This window comes from Eretmochelys imbricata, chromosome 3 (assembly GCF_965152235.1).
Source record: "Eretmochelys imbricata isolate rEreImb1 chromosome 3, rEreImb1.hap1, whole genome shotgun sequence".
NCBI lineage: Eukaryota > Metazoa > Chordata > Testudines > Cheloniidae > Eretmochelys > Eretmochelys imbricata.
In genome coordinates, this window is record NC_135574.1 from 14,728,716 (window position 1) to 14,747,171 (window position 18,456).

General features: G+C 44.2%; 1 protein-coding gene across 20 annotated transcripts in view; it reads right to left on the reverse strand.

The window, feature by feature from the left end:
* SUPT3H (SPT3 homolog, SAGA and STAGA complex component) overlaps positions 1-18,456 on the reverse strand; it is a 479,206-nt gene that overhangs the window by 152,992 nt on the left and 307,758 nt on the right. The window contains exon 4 of one of the 20 annotated variants that reach the window (XM_077812425.1): positions 14,071-14,102. The exons of the other annotated variants lie outside the window; for them this stretch is intronic. The gene's annotated coding sequence lies outside the window, so the exon portion shown is untranslated. The remainder of the gene's footprint in view (positions 1-14,070; positions 14,103-18,456) is intronic. 20 annotated transcript variants of the gene reach the window in all.

Below are 18,456 nucleotides of genomic sequence, written 5' to 3' on the forward strand. Positions count from 1 at the left end.
GCCAGTCCTTGGCATTCTTAAAATTGATTGGTCGTCAGGGATGTCTGTCTGTTTTGATGGCGCATCTACTATGTCTGGATGTACTGCGGGAGTTCAAATGAAACGTAAAGAAAGAAACAGTGAAATACTCCATGTACACTGCTATGCGCATTGTTTGAACCTCGTCCTAGTAAATGCATGCACTTCAAGTAAACAAAACAGAACTGTCTTTGATTTTTTTGGTGTTATTCAGACTCTTTATGCCTTCATGGAGGGGAGTCCTGTGCAACATGCAGTAATGGAGAAGATTTCACAAGAAGTAGGATCCCAGTTGAAGACTTTGAAGTCACTAACAAACACAAGATGGGCATGCAGAGCAGAAGCAGTGGCTGCTGTAAAACAAAACTACTCCATTTTACAAGCTTTACAAGAGATTATCGAAACAACTCGCCTTGCTGACGCTACAATAAAAGCCAGGGGACTTATCCATGAACTAAATTCATTCAAGTTCATCTTTGCCCACCACATGATGCACCCTATTCTCCAGATGGTGGTAAAAGTGAGTAAGGCTCTTCAAGCTCCAGATCTCAACTTACTTACTGCAATGATAGGGGTGAAAAGCTTGAGTAACTCTTTGGCTGCAATGAGAAGTGGCCCAGAATATTTTCAATCTATTTTCAATGACAGTGTGAAACTGTATGTAGAGAATGATATATCGATTCCCCCAATTAAGAAGAGAAAAAGGTCCACTCATATTGATGATGCGTTTAAGTCCCAGCATCACTTTGATACAAAAGAGGAGCAGGAGAGAATAACTTCATTATACCCACTCCTAGACTCAATGATTACTAGCATTGACCAGCAATTTGAACAGGAGACTTGTAAAATTGTGACTGCAATGGGAAAACTGCTGAGCTTAGACATTGGCAGGGACGATATGAGAATCATTGCCAACAAATTTAAAGTGTCCTTGGATGAGTTGGAAGCTGAAGTCAGATTGCTTTGGGGTTATGACGGATCTGTTCCTAAAGGTAGCACTACGAACACCACCAGAGAATGGCTTGATTGGCTAAAGGAATCGGATCGGTCTTCCATGTTCCAGGCCTTTTACAAATCTATTCAATGCTCTGCAGTTTTACCTGTTACAAGCTGTTGAAGTGAAAGAGCCTTTTCGAAACTAGCACATGTAAAAAACAAACTAAGAAGTACAATGTCCCAACAATGCCTCGACTCACTCATGATTTTGTACACTGAACAAGAATTGGCTTTGTCAGTTAATTACAATGATGTGATTGAGGAATTTAAGTCCATAACACCTGGTGAGCGATGTCTCATTCTCTAGGACAGGAAGATGAAGAAACCTTAATCTGTTTTGGTCAGTTTGGGTTAGCTCATTAGCTGGTTAAAAATAAAGATCATGAAAATTTACTTTGTCTTTGCCTGGTTATCACTACAGCAAAAATTTGGTATTTTGTGCCTCATTTTTTAAGTTTGTATTTTTAAAGTAAAGTTTAGTTGTTAATTTTAAAAAAAATAAGTTAAGTTTTAGTTTCTTTAGTTTGTTTGATGAATAAAAATAATGTCCTTTATGACTGAGTATTCAATAAATGTTTGCCTTTTAAAAAAATAAATAAATACAATTCCCTGGGTGCACGCCCTAATGAAATGTGCTGCGCATGCCTATGATTGCCTACTGATTTGCAATGCAAAGCTGGAGCCATCTGTTGGAGTATATCTTCCTCCCGAAGAAATCCAGCTTCTTTGCATCCTTAGCCCAGGGAGTGGGCCCCTGCTGCCCTTGCCTCTCCTGCTCGTTGACCACTGCCGCCACCACCACCAAGTCCGATGGGGAGTGCATAAATAGATATTTGGAATCCTTGAAAGGCACAAAATATTCCATCTCGACCCCTTTGGCCATGGAGGTCAGAGAGGCCGGTGTTTGCCATAGGATCTTAGTAGTCTCCTGAATGGTCTTAATCAGGGAAGTGCCACCATGGTAGGGCCTGCTGGGGATAAGATGTCCATGATAGGGTCTGACACCATGGTGACCTCATCCATCTGGATACCCAGATTCTGTGTCACCCATCTCAGGAGTTTCAGGTGGGCTCTGCTATCCAGAGGTGGAGGCCCTGAAAAGGTTACCGCCACTGCCTCATCGGGTGAAAACGATGAGGAGGCCCGGGCCAGAGAGGGTCCTTCCTGGCCATCCGGCTCATCGAAGCGGTCCCAGTCGTCTGTTGCTGCACCCAATTCAGTGCCTATTGCGGTGCCGAACGCAGTGCGGCTGCGGTGCCATCTGTAGCCTGATCCAACTTAAAGGGCACAAAGGCTCACCCAGAATCAGAAGAAAATTATGGAAAGAAAGAGCTTTAATTTCTAATTCAGTATAAGAATCTAATTAGAATTGAATACAGAAAGGTGGGCTTTGATTACACAATTGAATTTCTAATTCAGTATAAAAATCTAATTAGAATTGAACACAGAAAGGACTGAATGAAGTATCTTGTGGCATTTAAAAAGAACTGTGCTCTATGATCATGATAAATGTGCCAAGATTTGAAGATTCTTTATGTTATCAATCACCCAGAACGGGAGAGTTGAGGGCTCCTTCTCTTCCTTATGTTTTTTATTATTATTGTTCTCTTCTTTAATAGGGAAGATAAAAAATGAAGAGATGGAAAGGCTGAGTTTGAGTTTCAATGGAACTTACTCCCTTAAGTGACTCAGGTGCTTTTGAAAATCTTATCTAACTGCCAAAATAAAACTAAACATCAATATCACATATTTTGAGAGTGAAATTCACACCCTATTTTAAATACACACACACACAAAATTGGAGGAAAAACAACAGTCCTGTTTTCTTGATAATTATCCCCAAACTGAATTTATCTAAAACATTTTCTATATGAAACTAGCACAAAAAAATTTTTTATCTCTGGGTACGCTAATTGGCTCCTTGACCAATCTAATTATTCCAACAAAAAGAAATAGGCTTTTTTTAACAATATAATCTGTTTCAGGAGGATAAGTTTCAATTGCCTAATTTTGTATTTGCGCTCTCAAATTACACCATATCCGTTAGAGATTGTTCACACCAATTCTTCAAGAAACAGGAGGAATCCAACTTTTTTGAATGCACATCTGATTTGTGTAGCTGAGTACTATAGAGTTCTTTTCATAATACCAGCAAACAATAAAACAGAAATGAAAGCAAACAACTGGTTAGTTTAAGGGATTTAAGTATCTGTTACGTACCAAAATTTGATTCAAATGTATTGTGGCAGCACTAAGTGGATCGAATGTAAATTCTACTGTGTTTTAAATCATACAAATACTGAAGTTCACCAACTCCTCAATAGTTCTGGAGACTTTTTTAAAAAATTGCATTAAAGAGTATTATGTAGTAACTATAGTATCTAATACAAATTAACACTATGTTTTCATGGCAAATATAGTTACAAAAGACATAAAAATGAAATCCATTAGAATATCAATATAAACAGCATGCAAACAAAGTTAGAATAAGGAATGCACAAAACATTTAGTTCCAGCATTCTGTTTTTACCAATATAACATACAGTTAAACTAATATATGATTTGGTAGTCATAGTCACCCAAAACACCCTTCAATCTGTCATTCAATCTTTATTCATACTACTATGGGAAACTATTTCTCAATTTGTAAAGAAGACATAATCAGAATATGTACAGGATACAAATATGATTTAGGGAAAATAGATTCCACTCCACTGGAAATGTTTAAAGAAATCATCTCCTAAATCACAAAATCTCCAGTTAATTTCAGCATGAGTAATATTTAACAAATAAAAGCTGAATTGTGAGCAACACTGTTGATTGTGATTGTTGATTCTCTGGAGCAGGAACAGTCTTATTACTCATGTATATAATACCTCTCACAACAGGGCCCTGTGTCTCAGTGGGGCCTACATGTAGTACTGTATTAGACAATCATGAATGTAATTTTAATATTTTGGATATTTAAGATAAAAAAGTAATAAACTGTCAACAGCTCACATGACTCTTCAAAAACATAAGTCAACAAGATTCCTCAAGTACCTAAATATCTTACCAATTAACTCAGATGGAGACACAACAGTCAAGATGCATGGGTGAGTGCCCATGTAAGTGTGATGTGGGGTAAGGAAAGTGTTGGCCAGAAATTTTCCATCCAAGTAAAATGTTGATGAAAATCAGAAAAATAAATTGATGAAAATCTGTGGAAAATATTTCTGCTTTCCCACCAGTACCAGAATTTTTTTAAAATGCAAACTGTGAAATTGTGCAAGAACATTTGTTTTGTTTTCCAACCATCTGACCAACACTGATGCAGGCATCTTATTGCAGTGATTTTGTAAAATGTTCACCAAAGAACTGTTACAAGCAGTATAAGGGTATGGAAGAAGGGGTGAATGTCAAACTAGGATTTTTCATGGGTGGATGAAGAACAGTAAAGGAGAAGATAGGAGAGAAATGAAGGTCAAATGAAGAGAGTAGAATGAAATGCAAAGTAGCATAAACGTGAACTTTGAACAACACATATTTGTACATGAAAAATGGCACAGAATCCCAAGTCTTATTTAATGTGCATTCTTCAATTAGCATTCATTTCCCAAGGACCTTGATTTGAATGGGCTGTTTCACATCACCTTAGCACAGAGAGAAAGGATCACTTTTAAGCTGTGAAAGGGCACAGAAAAAAAATAAACAAGCCTGCTGAACATAATTTCCTCTTTATTGCTACTGCAAAGTTATGAAATGAAATCTATTATTTAATTACATTGGATCAAGCAACAGGAAAAGAAGGGAGTGTTCAAGTCACAACATCCCTAAAAGAATGAATTACTACACTTCCTTTTGAGTAGAAGACAGTTTAAACGTATGGACTCAAATTATCCAAACAGTTCAAATCAAACTACTGGGAAGGTGAGGGGACCTTTTTATGGAGGCATGGAAGACTGCAAAATGCACTCTAAAAATGTTAACCAAAATATCTGCTGAAAGTGGAAAATAAAAAACCAGCATTTCTGCCAGAGACCCTTTCAATATTTGGAAAAAACTACCTTCATTCAATATTCTCCTACAACTTGAAGAGAGCCTCAAAACTGTACAACAGTTTTTAATATTGGTTTGCCTTTTTAATTTTCCATGTTGAAGACTGTTTTAGTTCGTTTACTATGAAACCTCCAAAATTTGTCAGGCTATTACAATCAAAATTTTATTAGCCACGCAGGATTTGCCTTAACTATGCTTGAGTAACATTTACTAGATCTTCCAAATTTAATACAACTGTTAGGAAATAAATTGCTTTAACTTTTTCTCTCTTTGGATTATATTCTTGGCAGAAGGAAAATATGGAATTTTAAAACAATATTGAAAAGGTAAGTAGCATTCTATGATACTGTGATAGATCACTTAGCATCTGGCATAGACCCCATAACTGAGAGAACACTAGCCAAATTCTCTTATACACACACTCCCATTGACTTGAGTGTAGTTTCTCTGGAATATGAGCACAGAATTTCCCACTAAAATATTTCTCTCTCTTTAAATACACCATGTAGTATTTAGTTACTAAAAGCATTTCATCTACTAAAGAATAAAACTTTGCTTCCAAGGGATTCCTACAGTAATAAATAAATAATACTCCATAGCATGGCTGCACTTAAAAAGTTGCTTATGTTTTGAAAGATTTTACCAGTTTGAGAGGCATTCCCTATATCGGAAAGGAGGAATACTTCTGGACCACTAATATTTCCCAAAACTGAAAATATATTCAACTGTAATTGCACTTCACAGATAATATTCCTTTAAGTAAAACATAATAATGAATTACTTAAAAGCAATTGCATGTAAGTTTCAAGTCCCTGTGTGATAATATCCTGTACTATTATAACAATCATACTTTGCACTTGTATCTTTCACCTGAGGATTTCAAAACATTGGAAAAAAAACGGTTACTCACCTTTGTAACTGTTGTTCTTTGAGGTGTGTTGCTCATATCCATTCCAATTAGGTGTGCGCACACCACTTGCACGGCCATTGGAGAATTTTTACCCTAGCAACACTGGTGGGTCGGCTGTGGAGCCCCCTGGAGAGGCGCCTTCATGGCGCTTGATATATACCCCAGCCGACCCAGCGCCCCCTCAGTTCCTTCTTGCCGGCTACTCTGACAGAGAGGAAGGGGGGTGGGTTTGGAATGGATATGAGCAACACGCCTCAAAGAACAACAGTTACAAAGGTGAGTAACCGTTTTTTCTTCGTTGAGTGCTTGCTCATATCGATTCCAATTTGGTGACTCCGAAGCCTTACCTAGGCGGTGGGGTTAGAGTGAAGTAATGTAGATTGTAGGACTGCTCTACCAAATGCTGTGTTGTCTCTGGCATGCCAGACGATGGCATAGTGCGAAGCAAAAGTGTGTACGAAAGAACAAGCTGCGGCTCTGCAGATCTCCTGGATTGGCACCTAGGCCAGAAAAGCCACCGCCGAGGCCTGGGCCCTTGTGGAGTGAGCAGTGAGGGGCAGGGTTGGTACACCGGCCAGATCATAGCAGGACTTGATCCATGAAGAGATCCACTGAGAGAAGACCAGGAAGCCTTTCATCTGATCCGCCACCGCAACAAAGAGCTGTGTTGTTTTCCTGAACGGCTTCGTACGCTCAGTGTAGAAGGGCCCTACAGACATCGAGGGAGTGTAACCGCTGTTCCTGGCGACCGGTGTGCAGTTTTTCGATAAAAAACCGGGAGAAAAATGTCCTGGCTGATATGGAAGGCCGATATCACCTTGGGAAGAAAGGCCAGGTGAGGCCAGAGCTGCATCTTATCTTTATGGAAGATCGTATATGGTGGTTCTCAGGTAAGGGCTCTGAGCTTGGAGACACATCGCGCCGACATGATAGTGATAAGGAAAGCCGTTTTCCAGAAGAGGTATAAGAGGGAGCAGGTGGCCAGTGGCTCGAACGGGGGGCCTATGAGTCTGGAGAGGACCAGGTTAAGGTCCCATGTGGGGACTGGCTGTCAAACCTGTGGGTAAAGACAGTCCAGGCCCTTGAGGAACCTACCAACCATGGGATTGGCAAAGACAACGCGGCCATTCGCGCCTGGGTGAAAAGCAGAGATGGCTGCAAGGTGAACTCTGACAGAGGATGTGGCCAGGCCCTGCCATTTTAAGCTCAGCAGATAGTCCAAAATGAGAGGCACAGATGCCGGGGGCGGAGGGGGGCGTGCTGCGCTGAGTGCACCAGCAATAAAACCACTTCCGCTTAGCCTATCTGTGGCCCAAGTGGAGGGCTTCCTGCTGCCCATCAGCACTTGCTGTACAAAATCCGAACAGAGAAGTTCTGAAGGGTTTAGCCATGCAGCATCCACACTGTGAGGTGGAGAGATTGTAGGTCGGGATGGCAGAGGCGGCCATGATCCTGAGTAATCAGGTCTGGAAGAAGAGGCAATGGGACTGGAGCATCCACAGAGAGCTCCAATAGCGTGATGTACCAATGTTGTCTGGGCCACACCGGGGCCACCAGAATCAGTCGTGCCCTGTTCCTGCGCACCTTGAGCAAAACCTTGTGCAGGACCTTGTGCACAAGGGAGAATGGGGGGGAAGGCATAAAATAGTCAACTTGTCCACAGGAGCAGAAAGGCGTCTGTGAGAGAGCTCGGGGAGTGGCCTTCACGGGAGCAAAACAGCAGGCATTTCCAATTGCTGCAGGAGGCAAACAGGTTAACCTGGGGAAACCCCCGCTTTTGGAAGATGGGGTGGATGACATCTGGTCAAAGTGAACACCCGTGGGAGCGGAAGGACCTGCTCAGGTGGTCTGCCAGCGTGTTCTGGACCCTGGGGAGAAAGGATGCCACCAGGTGAATGGAGTGGACTATGCAGAACTCCCACAGTCAAATGGCCTCTTGACAGAGGCGGGAGGAATGGGCCCCCCCTTGTTTGTTGATGTAGAACATGGCCATGGTGTTGTCCGTGAGGACTGCCACACAATGAGCATGCAACGCTCCTGGAAAGCTTGACAGGCAAGGCGCACTGCCATCAGCTCCCGTATGTTGATATTAAGGGAGAGCGTGGACAGGGGCCATAAGCCCTGCACCTGAAGGTCCCCAAGGTGTGCACCCCATCCCAGAGCTGACGCATCCGTGATGAGGGACAAGGAGGGCTGAGGGCTGTGAAAGGGGACTCCTTCGCATACCACCCAGGGATCTAACCACCACCGGAGGCCAGGACTCGCTTTAGGACGGTGACAACCAAGTTCAGGCTGTCTTGACTTGGGCAATAGACCGATGCCAGCCAGGCTTGTAGCGGTCAGAGTCGAAGTCTGGCGCCCCTGGTCACATACGTGCAGGAAGCCATGTGTCCTAGAAGACTCAAGCAAGTTCTTGCCGATGAGGTCGGGAAGCTCTGAAGGCTCCGGACGAGGCCCACTATAGTTTGGAAACGAGTGTCTGGCAGGAGGGCTCGAGCCTGCATGGAGTCCAGAACCACCCGGATGAATTCTATTCTCTGGGTCAGTTCTAGTGTCGACTTTGCCACATTGAGAAGGAGGCCTAACCGATGAAACGTGACCATGACCAAGCAAAGGTGGGACTATGCCTGTTCTCTGGTGCACTCCCGGATAAGCCAGTCATCGAGGTAAGAGTTTACCTGCACCCGCTATCAACAAAGGAAGGCTGCCATGACTGCCATACATTTGGTGAACACTTGTGGGGCCGTAGAGAGACTGAAGGGAAGGACCATGAACTGATAGTGTTCGTGGTTGACCACAAAGTGGAGGAAACATCTGTTATTGTTTGAATAACAATCACTATGTGGAAATACATGTCCTTCATTTCGAGGGCAGTGTACCAGACTCTAGGATCCAGGGAAAGTATAATGGTGCCCAAGGAGACCATACGGAACTTCAACTTTACCATGAACTTGTTGAGTCCACGCAGGTCCAGAATGGGCCAAAGCTCGCCCTTTGTCTTGGGGATTAGGAAATATCGGGAGTAGAAACCCCTGCCCCTTAGCTCCCTTGGAACCTCCTCGATCACCCCCATCGCAGGGAGCGTCTGAACCTCCTAAATAAAGAATTGCTCATGAGAAGGATCCCTGAAGAGGGACGAGGAAGGAGGGTGGGGAGGAAAAAAATTGGAGAGAGTATCCCGCTTCCACCATGCGGAGGACCCAGCGGTCCATGGTTATGCGAGACCAAGCATGGTGGAAATGGGATAAATGATTCAAGAAAGGTGGGGTAGGATCCTGAACGAGGTCAGGTAATCGTCCTCGGGCGTCCCTTCAAAAGGCCTGTTTTGAGCCGGATGAAGGCTTGGTCAGGCCCTGGCCTTGTCCTGACTGGGCGTTGGAGGGCTTCCTCCTGCTATTACATCCCCGCCACCTATAGAAATCCTGCCTTGGCTGAGGAGGATACGGGCTACTGTTGTGACTGCTGAGGCTTGAAGGGTTTCCGCTGGGTAGCTACTGTGTGCATGCCCAGGGACTTCATTTTTGCCCCTGAGTCTTTAAGGCTTTGTAGCTTCAAATCTGTCTTTTCCAAAAACCCATCAAATGGGAGGTCCTGCAGTGTCTGCTGAAGTTCTGGTGGTAGTCTGGAGGCTTGCAGCCAGGAGATACGCCTCATTGCAATCCCTGAGGACAAAGTACGTGCGGCGGAGTCCGCAGCATCCAGTGAGACTTGCAGTGAGGTCCGTGCCACTGTTTTGCCCTCTTCCGCCAAAGCTCCAAACTCCTCTCTGGACTCAGGAGGTACTAACTCCTTAAATTTCAACATGGAGTTCCAGGAGTTAAAATTGTAATGGCTCAGGAGTGCCTGCTGATTAGCGATCCTGAGCTGAAGTCCCCCCGAGGAATAAACCTTGCGCCCAAACAAATCAAGGTGCTTGGCATCTTTTGATTTAGGTGCCGGGGCCTACTGGCCATGTCGTTCTTTTTCGTTCACTGATGCCACCACAAGTGAACAGGGCTGTGGATGTGTGAACAGATAGTCATACCCCTTTGAGGGGACAAATTATTTCCACTCTACTCCCTTATCAGACAGGGGAATGGATGCAGGTGTTTGCCAGATTGATCTGGCGGTGGTTTGGATGGTCCGAATAAGGGGTAGGCAGCTTCGGCGGACAGAATATCCACCACGGGTCCTCCACCTCTACCACCTCCTCCACCTGAAGGTTCATATTCTGCACCTCCCTGCGCAGAAGGTCCTGGTGGGCATGGAGGTCTATCGGAGAGGGACTCAAGACTGAAGTTCCTGCCACTGCCTCATCGGGTGAGGAGGCGGCGGCGGACACGGGGGGAAGAGGGTCATCTAGGGCCTCTTGTGGAGCTGGTCCCAGCTGTCCTGTGCCCGCAACCTCAGTGCCCAGACCAGGAACTGGTGTTGGAGGAGGTCCTGAAGCGGGGAGAGAAGCTGTCATGCCTCCCGGGTGGGCCGACTGGCGAAAGCCTCTGGCACTCGCACCCCAGTCGGAGCACCCTGGGCCTGGTGGTATGCCCAGGGTGTCCAGAACAGCCATTGAGTGGCTCCTTGAGCGGGACCTTGCTCCTGCCAATGTCCAGCCCCTGACTCCAGGTGGCTGTGGTTCAAATGGCGGTGCTCTGAGAAATGTGACACAGCCTCCGATCCTGAAGAACGAGAGGTGGAATGTGAGGGCCACGGAGGTGCCTAGCGGATCTGCGCCGAGTCACGTTGACGAGGCAATGGGGAAATGGTGTCGTGACACTAGAGAGCGGTGCTGGAACCTGGACTGGTACCGAGATCTGGAACGGCGCCTGGATCTGTACCTGGGCCGAGATGATGATCGGCGTCAAGAGTGGCGACGGGTCCAGGATCTGCTCCTTGACAGCAACTGGCAGGCACAGTGGTGCTGGGAGTCAGAGTGGTGCCGCTAATATGACCGGTGCCGCGACTGCGAGTGGCGTCGGGAATGGGAACGGTGCCGAGAACGGGATCGGCGCCGCAGCTTGACCGACAGTGCCAAGGGTGGACGAGTGCCGGCTTGCCCTGGGACAGTGCCACACGACAGGCGACGGCGCCTTGGCTTGAGACTGAGGGGATGCCGATACTGTCATGGCAATAAGATCATTTGCAGCCGCAAAGGTATCTGGAGTGGACAGCAACTGCAGCTCAACCACGCTGCGTGTTGGAGAGTCCAGGGGCACCGGACTCAACAGCTCTGCCATCAGGGCCGGAGTCAACGGTGCTGAAGCCATAGGTTGTGCCCCTAAACGCTCCCCTGCAGGATGTCTCTCCACTGGCGGTTCCAGGGAGGCTGGTCTCTGTAGAGGTGGGCCAGCCTTTTCCGGCTTCCGGTGCCGCTTCTGGCCAGGAGAGTGGGAGCGGTGCCGGGCCGATGATGTAGGTTGTGGTGCCGGGGAGCGCCAGTGCCACGGGCCTCTGCCAGAGTCCAACCGCAGTGCTACTCCTACTGCTGTCGCCTGGGCGCTGCATACCGAGGTGCTCGGTGCTGGATCTTGGTGTGCGGCAGGAAGCTGAGGGCTAAGAGCCGTCTCCATAAGGAGCTGTCTTAAACGAAAGTCCCGCTCCTTCTTAGTCCAGGGACAAAACCCTTTACAGATCCTGCACTTCTCTGCTTGATGAGACTCCCCCAGACACTTCAGGCAAGAGTCATGGGGGTCACCCGTTGGCATGGGCTTAGAGCAGGAACTGCAGGGCTTAAATCCCGGAGCCTTGGGCATGAGCCCAAGAGAAAGGACGGGGAGGAAGGGAAAAAAAACCCAGCCCCACTAACACTAACAACTATAACTGTCAAACACTATAACTATGAACTATGAACTAAACTATGAGATATCTGCTAGGGAGAGTAGAGAGCAGCGAAGGAGCACTCCACAGTTCCAACGACTGTCATGGGTGATAAGAAGGAACTGAGGGGGCGCTGGGTGGGCTGGGGTACATATCGAGCTCCATGAAGGCGCTACTCCAGGGGGCTCCACAGCCGACCCACCGGATGTTGCTAGGGTAAAAATTCTCTGACGGCGATGCACGTGGCACGTGCACACCTAATTGGGATTGATATGAGCAAGCACTTGAAGAACTATAGTGCCCTCATGGCCAAGATGGAGACCACTATATGGGGCAGCTCCAGCCAAGAAAAGGCACACGCAGGAATGCAGCATGGATACTCTCTTCCATCCCAGAGTAAACACTCACACACACAGAGGAACATTACAATAAATATAAGAAAGGGAAATATTTATTTACAGAGGGGTGAATGGATGAAAAAAACAAGGCAAAATGATGGCGGAAGGGTAAAACATGATGACACCCAACACGAGGACCTCAGGCTCAGTGGTACCACAATATAAAAGGATAGGTGCTGAGCGATGTCTCTGGACTCAGAGTTCAGGAATCCTGGGCAGAGTTCCAGTCTGGAAGTGAGTCTTTGGTGCTCCTGGCTGTCTTCAGCACCACAAAACTTTCCGCAACAAAAACCCTCCTCATGTCCTCTTCTGCTACTTTCCACAAACCCACACAGAGTAACAGCCTCCTCACTTAACTAGCTACAACCTTCCTCCTTATTCCCAATGCAGTCAAAAGCCTCAGTACTCACAGCCCTGTACAGTTCTGGGTTCCAGTGATACTGGGGCTGGTTCTGGTTTGTCTTTCTTACATGATTCCTTCCTGGCCGTGTTCCTCCTGGCTCCTGAGCTGGGACACCTCTGTTGGGCTGCTCTGTCCCTGCAGGGCTTTGGGCTCGTTCCTGGCTGCTTTGCTACATGAGGCCCTCTTGTCTGGAGCTACAAACACAGACCTGTCCCTGTCACTCTCATGCTCTCAACCCTCCTACTCTGGAACAACCAGCACTTTCTCTCCTTCAGGATGAGGTTTTAAAGGGGCCGTGCTCCCTAAACCACAAGGGGTGACAACACTTTACACACTATAATGAATCCCATAAAAAAGGAGTTAATCATAATCTATTTAAGTATTTATACCCTTTGCATCACCATACAGTTTGCATGCCTTGCAAATTGAATTTATATCCCACCAACACCTCTCATGCACAGCGTTGAGGGGTTTAAGGTAAGTTTGGATTTTAGGGTTTTTTTTAAGATTCATTTATTTATTGTGGAAAAGCTAAGGCCAGTAGTTGAGATCCGCTGTACATCCATTTTACAGAAGGGCAGAATGAGGAAGAGATATACAAATTTTAAACAGCAGGCCATTGCCAAAATCAAGAATGGAATTAAAGAATCCGAACTCCCAGTCCTGTGTTTAAACCACTCGACATCTCTCCCTCACTACTAGCAACTCTTCTCTAAGGTAATAAGAGAGAGATACAGGACAATGCAGAACTAAGAAAAAAAGTACCACTTCTGAGCTTTGCCTCACCCTTCAGTATCTAAACAATTATGTACTTTTGATTAAAGATCACAAATATTTTCCAGTGCCTAGAACCATGAAACATGGAGGTGATTTACAAGGCATACATCTATAAAAACTGTGCCCAATGTATTTCTCTTCTAATTTATGAGGCTGGGCAGCTTACTGTATAATATAATACCACATATTTCTCAGTAACATATAAACGAAAAACCAACAGCAGCCTTCAAACCTCCACAAAGTGTTATAAATAATATCAATACTAATACAAGGCTAAGAGGTTATAGAGTAAACAATATCAACACAGTCACTAGTTGGCAGCTTCAGATCTGGCCCAGGAAAGAGATTTGCACACACAGACCCTTACTCCCACAAGAAAGTGCTTTTAATTCTGTGGGACGCTGAGCGGTGTAGGGGGCCACCTGCCCAGACAGACACTTTGGGGCTTTAATTTGTGAGTTGAAGTCTCACATATTCATAACAAAAATCTGAAAATACTGTGAAGGTTAACTAAATATTAACATGTTATTCCTATCATTTTATTAAATCAATCACAACCATGCTCCTGCTCATATATGTCTCTTATCACATCACTCTGCCACTTCTCTAACACCACGACCACCAGCCACGACTATCCACTTATCTGTTCCTTCCACAAATGCCTTCGAGGTTTCTTCTATGCCAACCCTTATGCCCAAACTGCCCTTTCTGAACTGATGTTTGTTAAAGCTACTAACCTGTCCTCCTTCAAATCCACTCTGGAGAGCCACTTGCGTCCGTAAGAAATCAACCAAAGTATTGTGGCCAGGGTCAGAGGCAAATGGGCAAAGTTAATATTTATTTATACAATTACAAAACACAACATTAGAATACGACAAATGTACATAAAAACTATTATTTATAAGGGCTCCACTAGCGCAAACTTAATTCTGAGTACTTGACTTTGTAAACTTAACATTCTTTAACACAGGTCTAGTTATCTTATTTTTAGAAGGAATTCTTCGATTCTTAGATTTTAAGGCCAAGAGGGACCAAGAATTATTGTTCTTAACCTCAGAGGATAGGGCAAGAAGCAATGGGCTTAAATTGCAGCAAGGGATGTTTAGGTTGGACATTAGGAAAAACTTCCCAACTGTCAGGGTGGTTAAGCATGGGAATAAATTGCATAGGGCTGTTGTAGAATCTCCATCATTGGAGATTTTTAAGAGCAGGTTAAGCAAACACCTGTCATGAATGGTCTAAATAATACTTAGTCCTGCCATGAGTGCAGGGGAGTCGACTAGATGATCTCTCGAAGTCCCTTCCAGTCATATGATTCTGTGATCAGATCATCTAGTCCAGTGGTTCTCAAACTTTTGTACTGGTGACCCCTTACACACAGCAAGCCTCTGAGTGCGACCCCCCCTCTTATAAATTAAAAACACTTTTATAAAATATTTAACACTATTATAAATGCTGGAGGTGAAATAGGGTTTGGGGTGAAAGCTGACAGCTCACGGTCCCCCACGTAACAACCTCGTTACCTCCTGAGGGGTCCCGACCCCCCAGTTTGAGAACCCCTGATCTAGTCTGACCTCCTGTGTAACATAGGCTATAGAATGGTTTCAGAGTAGCAGCCGTGTTAGTCTGTATCCGCAAAAAGAACAGGAGTACTTGTGGCACCTTAGAGACTAACAAATTTATTTGAGCATAAGCTTTTGTGGGCTAACACCTTCTTCATCGGATGTATGCAGTGGAAAATACAGTAGGAAGATATATATATACACACAGAGAACATGAAACAATGGGTGTTATCATACACTCTATAACCAGAGTGATCAAAATGTCACCCACTACCCTTGCACTGAGCCAAAAAACTTGAGTTTCACTAAAATGTATCTTTCCAATAGGTACCTGGTCTCGATTTGAAGACATCAAAAGAGAGAATCCATCACTTCCCTTGGTACTTGGTTCCAGTGGTTAACTACCCTCCCTGTTAAAAATGTGTCCCTCACTTCTAATTTGAATATGTCTGGTTTTAAGATCCAGCCGTTGCTTCTTATTAAGACACAGGAGATAACTGCCTCATTCTGGTCAGCACTGGTGAGGCCTCAGATGTATTGTGTCCAGTTCTGGACACCAGAGGAGAGCAACAAAAATGACAGAAGGTTTAATAAAACCTGACCTAGGAGGAAAGGTTAAAAAAACCTAGGTGTGTTTAGTCTTGAGAAAACAAGAATGAGGGGGAAACTGATAACAGTCTTCAAATATGTTAAGGGCTGTTCTAAAAAGGACAGTGATCAATTGTTCTCCATGTTCACCGAAGGTAAAACAAGAAGGGAGATTTAGATAAAATATTAGGGAAAACTTTTTAAATATAAGGATAGCTAAGCTCTGGAACACGTTATCAAGGTTGGTTGTGGAACAGCGGTCACTGGAGGCTTTTAAGAACAGGTTAGATAGATATCTCTCACAGATGGTCTAGGTATACTTGGTCCTGTCTCAGTACAGGGAGATGGATTAGAGGACCTCTTGAGGTTCCTTCCAGCCCAACGTTTCTACAATTCTATGATTATCATCAGCTGCTGGGGATCCAAAACATTCCCAACTCTAGTAACCTTAAAACCAACATTGCACACATTCTCTCAGTCAAAGGCAGATAATCACCACCACATCTTGGGGTTACTGTCCCAAACTACCTTCACCACCTTAATTAGCCTGCTCTGTTCCATGCCCCAGTCTCTATCAATCACTGTGTGCAGCATACAACACCACAGCCTCGGATGGATGAGATAGAGCAGTGGTTTTAAACCTTTTTTCATTTGCAGGCCCCTAAAAAATTTCAAATAGATGTGTGGATGCCTCTGGAAATCTTAGACATTGTCTTGGATCCCCAGGGGTCCACACACCACAGGTTGAAAACCACTGAGATAGAGAAACAAAGTTCATACCACCTTACTAACCCTCCCAACAGTCCCATATGTACATTGAACAAGGAGGAGGGCAAGATGGAATTTGCTTACTTCTTCAGTAAATAATAACTGGTTCATTTGCAGCAAGTAATCCAGGTTGATGAATGGCAGTTGTGTTTAAAATGAGTTGAGCAGGGTTATTGGGGTTGGGGTTTCTTTTGAAAGAAATTGAATGAAAATCAGCCTTCTATGGGGGTGTAAGTATTCCCAGAATAGAGTCCTTAATTATTTGCAGTCTTCGTTCATTCAGATAAATAGACTGCACTAATATATGTTTGAGCTTCATTTAGTGAAAAAAACTTATTCATTACAGATGTGAGCATCTCTGCTTTGTATACTTAGCCACATGCTGCAGCAAAGTGATTCAGTTTCTAGCTCGCTGCTAACTTTATATTTTCAGCAAGTTCACGTTTCCTCCTTAAAACTCTATGGGCTATATCCTAAAGGCCTAACTGAAGTTTTATGCAGTGTGACCTGAAGAAGAGCTCTGTGTGGGTTGAAAGTTTGTCTCTCTCACCAACAGAAATTGGTCCAATAAAAGATATTACCTCACCCATCTTGTCTCTCTAGTATAACTGGAGTTTTGACAGAATAAGGACTTCAGAATTTAGGCCTTTTAAATTGAACAGTGTAAACAATTTTTTTTTTTTTTTTTTTTTGCAGACCAGAGATCATTTTATACATCTACTGATCTAAAATAGGTTCTAGGATTTTTAGAATCTACTTTGAAATAAGTTGTTATATAATTCTTACTATACCAGTATATGAAAAAAGAACATTTTTATCTCATGAGAAAGTAGAAATGTAGGGAGTCTTTCTGCCCTCTCCCCTGCCTTTTGCATGCTATTTATTAGAAAAACCCTGGGTATTAAAGATTTGAAGTTGGATTAATGGCAAAGGCTGATGAGACTGGGGCTTCAGGTCACTAACCTCCAAGAAATCTCAGACCCTATGTACAATGATGAATAATAATACTACTCTTATATATTGCTTTTTATCAGTAGATCTCAAAATGTTTTACAAAGGAGGTCAATATCATTATGTCCATTTTACAGATGAGAAAACCAAGGCACAGAACAATGAAATAACTTAAGATCATGCAACCAATGGGCAGCAGAGCAAGGAACAGAAGTCAGGTCCCAGTCCAGTGAACTAGCCACTCAGCCACACTGCTCAATAGAATATCAGATTCAACAATACCTCCTGATGTTTAGTGAATCCATGCTTTTAATGCTGTAAGAATATAAGCACAAAGCATAGAGTCTTCATCTCTTCATGTATTTTAATAAAGACTGGATGCTCTTCTGGAAATATGCTTTAGTTACTGGGATAACAGGGTGAAATCTTTGGACCTGTGTTATACAAGAAGTCAGACTAAGTGAGCTAATGCAGTGTGTGACAGATACGGCAATTTCCCACAATACCGCTGAAAAACTGTATTGAATTAAGTTCAAATAACTTTGGAGTCCATTGTATTAAATGCAAAGGCCATAAATTGGTGTAGGCCAGGCTGATCAAGGACTCTATTGAACAATGTGGCAAAATGATCTTTTGGGACAATATGTATGAAGCGGAATTACTGGGAAATACCTAGGGGTAGATACCCTCCTCTAGTTATTCAAAAACCCAAGCTTTTGAAGTTACGCCCTGAGGACAGAAGCATGGTCCACTGATTACCTGTCCCTGAAGACTGGAAATCAAAGCCCAAGCTGTATAAAGAAACAGGCTGATCTGTGCAGTCAGCATGCTTGTTCTGAGCTGACACTGTTATGAACTTGTAACCACAGAAGAAAACCTTTGGTGGGGTTTGAAGGACTGACTCCTACCAGAAACGCTGCTGGAGCTTGATCATCTCTGGAAGCTTGTTGACATCCATATAGACTCTTTTATTGTTTTACTGTAATGCTTTCACCATGAGAATAAATGTGCTTGCTTAGAAAGAGCTGTGTGGTAACTTATATGAGCAATGCCATTGTTCATAGCCTTCAAAGAGTGAAGAAAGCACAGATGCTGGCCTGGTTAGGCAGTCTGGCCTCCTGGAGATATCACAATGTTAGCAGGGAACAACGCAGCCTCAAAAAAACCCAGTCAGGAGGTAGAGAGATGCAGGTCTCCACACAAGAGAAGTGATAGTTGAGGAATAGGAAGTCTAGACTGGGTATCCTTGCTGGA